The 5,276-nt window shown below is 39.7% G+C and overlaps 1 protein-coding gene across 16 annotated transcripts in view; it reads right to left on the reverse strand.

The window, feature by feature from the left end:
- Positions 1–5,276, reverse strand: part of IQSEC1 (IQ motif and Sec7 domain ArfGEF 1) — a 411,145-nt gene that overhangs the window by 68,747 nt on the left and 337,122 nt on the right. The gene's annotated exons all lie outside the window — the stretch shown is intronic.

Here is a 5,276-nt window from a genome sequence, read left to right on the forward strand (position 1 = left end):
GCAACTGGTTCCAGACTTTTCATTTATGACCTTCTTTCAATACCCTGAATAACCTGTTGGAATTTTTCAGTTCCACTTTTTGGAACCCCACCTTGAAGGGGGCTGCCAAAACCATAAAAATGTGACAACGGTTTATAATAACAAAATAAGTAATACTCCCAGCTTCCAGGAATGACATGGCGTGCCAACAAGTGACAATGGTAGCCAATCAACTCCTGTTCTGATGATAACAAAACACCACGGGACCAGGGAAAACGAGGAGTGGTGGACAACCAGGGAAGCACTAGTATAAGGTCAATATTGATGTAAATGTAACTTTTTTTGTTAATATACCACCAATGGTGGTCAAGAAGATGGAACTGTTAACTCATGCAAAATCCTACATGCAGAAGACAAAGCAAACCAGGAAACCAGAATATGATGGACACTATGAGAAAGCAGAAGACATTGTTATAGGAAAACAGAACTTGTATTGATACAGGGGGAAGAAGAGGACATTGGATGAGGAGATTCCTTCTGCAGGCTGAAAGTATTGTAGATATAATAAACTATAAACAGTAAAAGTAGTAGAGAAGCAAAGGACCTTGCCATTGTCAGGTAGGGGACATGGCATTTGTAGGGTACTATTATTTTGTTGGAGTGACCACCTAAAGCACAAGCTCCTATGACCTCAGTAATCTTAGTATAAAAAAATGGTAGATGGATTTGCGAAACCCATAAAACTTGGTAACTTGCCAGTCAATGATGGTTTATAATAACAAAAGAAGTAATGTTTATCTTACCAATTACCTACTGGTCCCTGTTTACCAGCCTCCAGTGATGACATTGTGTGTCAACAAGTGACAACCGTGGCCAATCTACTGCTGTTGTGATTATACGGAATAACTCAACACCATGGGATCACAAGGAGCGGTGGGGAACCAGGGAAACAACATTGATAGCAAATTGCCAGCATATAGAGATCTCACGGTATTGGCCTTAATTATAAAAGTATCTTGCATTGGCTGCACAAGGACTGCAGAAAATGTTTCATGGACGAATACAAGATTGCCAGATATGTACTGAAGACACGTAACAAAACAGCAGAATTATGTGTTGGACATTATCTTAAAATCCTCTACAAAGTCAGGTTTTATTATTTGGAAGGAGCAATTCTGACAGAGAGGGAGCAGTTGTCTAAAACTACCCCCGGAGACTCTGTGGAGCAAGAACAAATAGGGCGGCTAGAAGGAGCAGATCCTGTGGATGGGGATTACGTTAAATCTTGGGCCAACCCCTTATTAAGCTTAGTAAATAAATCCCATGAGTACATAGTATCTCTAGAGTAGCAGGCAACAAAAACACCCTTCATTGATATGGTCCCAAATTTTACATTCACCTACATTTGTAAAGCATCAAAAAAAAAAATGGACACATGGAAGGATAAAATCTGACTTTACAAAACTTTACAAGGTTTGTTTGCTGTCTGTTCTCATGGAAACACATTGGACTACAGAGCGGATAAATTAGAATTTTTTTAAAATTACAACCTATAACAAAGTAGCATCATTTATTTAAGTTGTACTAGGACTGTAAAAAATGTATATTAAAATGGACATGCCTGTGGCTTAAAGGGAACCTGTCATCAGAAATTGACCTAATAAACTACGACCATTATGTTTCCAAGCAGATGAACACCTTCCAAATCCTGTTTCTTTCATGGCCCAGTGTGGTGTCATCATCCAGAAAAGCAACTTTTAAGTGATATGATAAATTGATTATATAAAGTCAAGGAGGAGGAGATTTTAACACTGAAGTCAAGCTTTCCCTGCCTCAGAACACCCCTTCACTGCAATTGATGGTCCTGCATCCAGAGACTTCACCAACCAGATGTCGTGAAGTCTGATGAACAAGTTCAATCACAGAGGAGGAGGTGTTCAGAGCTCCACCTTGACTTCAGACCTCCTTGACTTTAGGCCTCCTTACTTCTAAAATCGACTTTAACATTATGCTAATGAACCAGGAGTGCTCTGGTGGTCGATACCAGAGCCCCTCTATGCTGTAGCTGTTTAGGAGCACTTACCTCCTTCCACTGTGTGTTGCAGCTCCCTCTGCTGCAGTCAGATTACATCAGGCAGAGGGATAGGGTGAGATAGTGTAACAGCCTGTGAAGCTCAGAGCCCTACTGGCTCATTAGGATATTTAAAAACTCCATTTTAGAAGGAAGGAGGGCATGGGTGACAAATATAAGGGTATTTCCACAGTCGCAGTGCCTGGATCTATGACTTATCATGCTTGAGTTTGATGGCAGATTTTCATTATAGGGCGTCTGTAGGTTACATACATGAACTTTCAAGCTGAACTTAAATCACTTCAAGAATTTCATCACAGTTGACATAGATGATAGGCTTTATCCAATGTGTTGTTATGGGTTATCACATTATTACAATATGTATCATTCCCCCTCATCAGTCATAACCATTTCACGTTGGTTGCTATGGAAATTTCCCCCCAAAAGATTTTGCTATATTGAGTGTATGAACATAATGAGGGTAAAAATAACATAAGAAGAAAAAAATTTTGTAGCAACACATTATAAGGCTCTGGGCTGTATGAATAAAAAGAGAAGGATGTGATACAATCACAGATAATATATTATCCTTGTCAAATAAGCAGCTTTGAAGGATGAACAGATCAATCCTGCGTGTCTTCTAACTTTCAATGTCATTGGAAAATAATCAGGTCCTATGCACTTGAGGCAGAACATTTCTACAATCTGTAACAAGGGGCCCTGGATGGGTGCCAGCCGCAGCCTAGCATAGAAACTCAGCTGAAACATCTAGGGAAGAAATCATCAATGATATGTTTTCATAATGTAACACGACAAAAAGCACAATAGAAAATTATGAAGAAATAGTGAGGTAGATTTCATCCTATGGAGGACTGGTGACCTCCAGTATTAGAGCTCATGGTTAGAAGAGGCCACAGCCGTAAAGTCAGGTGCGGGGGCTGCAAAAACAAGAAAGCTTAAAATTATGACTCCCAAAGTATTTGTGTGAACCCAGCTAAGGCCCATATTACTCTCTTTCCATATCTCCCCTCTTGTATCCTATAATAGATGGATAAAATGGCCCTACACTGACCGTTTTCTATCACCATAGGTGGCACATGGTAACTGCAGGGTCATCAAATGTAATACAAGTATACACAGAACCAATATATATATATACACACACACATACATACACACATACTACACATGTACTATCTTCCTCCTCTCCCCGGCCACTGCCGTGTGCCCGCCGTGCAACGCTACAGCAGGCAACGGCAGTGTGAATGTAGCCTAACTGTGCGAGTGATCATGGAACTGATGGATATATGGCCAATGCCTCCCCAGTGGAAGAAAAGGGGCTATACTACAGTCGATTCAACTTTCAATTACAAGCAGTTATGTACAAGATAGGTTCCTTAGGTTTGTACTTAAGTTGAATTTGTACTTAAGTTGGAACTGTATATATTTTTTTTGTCCCAGTGACAATTGAATTTTCAAAATTTTTTGCTGTAATGGGCCCTAGGATTAGCAATAAAACTTTATTACAGACAGCTGATCATTGCAGCCTGAGACTAAAGTAAAGTATCCAGAGATCTTTACCAGAGGTCACAGTGGGCAAAAATGTCCGTCTGTAACTAGGGGTCGTCTGTAAGTCGGGTGTCCTTAAATAGGGGACCACCTGAACTGTAGGAGAAGGGCATAGTTCTTGTTAATCCCTTTCCCTTTGCTACTGGTTGCCAAGTTTCTCTACAGGACGTCCTCTCCTTTGGAACTGTGGAGTGAAGAAGTGCCATAGGACATAGATGGGAAATAAAGCAAAAGGTAACATAAACATATAAAGGGCTTGTTTTTTGCAGTAAGAGTTGTATTTTCCGAATTGATGACTGACCGTGTCAGAACGGACCACATATCAGGCATGTATGTCCTTGAACCTACTGATCTGGTTAGACATACTCGTCCAATGTCCTCAACTGGTGAAGAATCAAGAAACAACAGGTCCTTCCTTTCCTGGGTGTCAAAACCCAACACTACAATGAGGCCAGATTAGCCTTAGTTTCGCGTGCCCTCTAACCTATGAGCAATGCAGCTCAGTAATTTTGGTTCAATGCTTTCAATGTGCACCAACTATATTGAGTACTGATCTCCACTACTTAGGGCAGGTGTTAAACCATCCAGAGGTCACGTACCTGACCCAATGAGGCTACCTTTTAGGTCCCCATCACAGTACCTCCTTCTCTTTCATTACATGCGTGTGATTTATCGAGTAGTCTGATGATTTGTGAGAGATCACAGAATTAGTCAGGAATAATATTCTATAACAGTCTACAGAAACCCTGGGGAGATGTTCTCAGTTATAATTAAACAGAACTCAATTAGTAAGGAAAATAATGAGTATCAACATCTTAATTGTTCCATATTTCCGTACAGCGATCACATCCTCACATCTGCGGGCCTTTAACGGCAAACTCTGCTGTACTTTAATATCTGCAATGAGCTAAAGTAATTGTTATCTAAGAATATTAAAGTGCACCTCTTTGTCTGCTCAATAATTTGGGGGAAAGTCCTTTGTTATTGGTAGTTGGGCCATGCGTAATCCTAGACAACAGAAGTATAAGCATATAAAATATGGTCACCACTCGGATTTATTAGCAATATGCAAGCTTCAGTCAACTCAACAATTTATTGATCTGATATCTGATGGCTCAGATGAAAAAAATGTCTTCCTTATTCCTAAATCAAGACTCAGAGGAATCAGACAAGTCATCCTGGTTTAATCTTATAAGCCAATAAAGTTTTATACTCCAACCCCTCCATACAATTCCTTATAAATGGTGTGTTATCTATGGCAAGTAAATCCTATTTACCTATTAATAAGATGCAAGGTGCAGTAACCTGGACTCGCCACTACACGCAGAACGGTGCTGTCCTTCCATCTCCAAGCTCTATGCGCCTCCAACAGAGGCCCATATCCATCACCAAAGATGCTTTCACTCTCAAAATCTTGCTACGTATTTCCTTGATTTGGGTGGTAGTTACTACTAATACTACTACCACTTCTACTACAAATACCCTAATGATTGAAGTAATTATATTCCTTTTCTAAAGGTGGCTTCAGAGTCATAAAATGCATAACATATTATAAGAATTACTCAATATTTCACTTTTCAAGAAAAAAAACTGTACATAAAACTGCGACAAGATAAATAAATGACATAATACATTTCTATTCCAGGTCATATGATGC

Source organism: Engystomops pustulosus, chromosome 10 (assembly GCF_040894005.1).
Source record: "Engystomops pustulosus chromosome 10, aEngPut4.maternal, whole genome shotgun sequence".
NCBI lineage: Eukaryota > Metazoa > Chordata > Amphibia > Anura > Leptodactylidae > Engystomops > Engystomops pustulosus.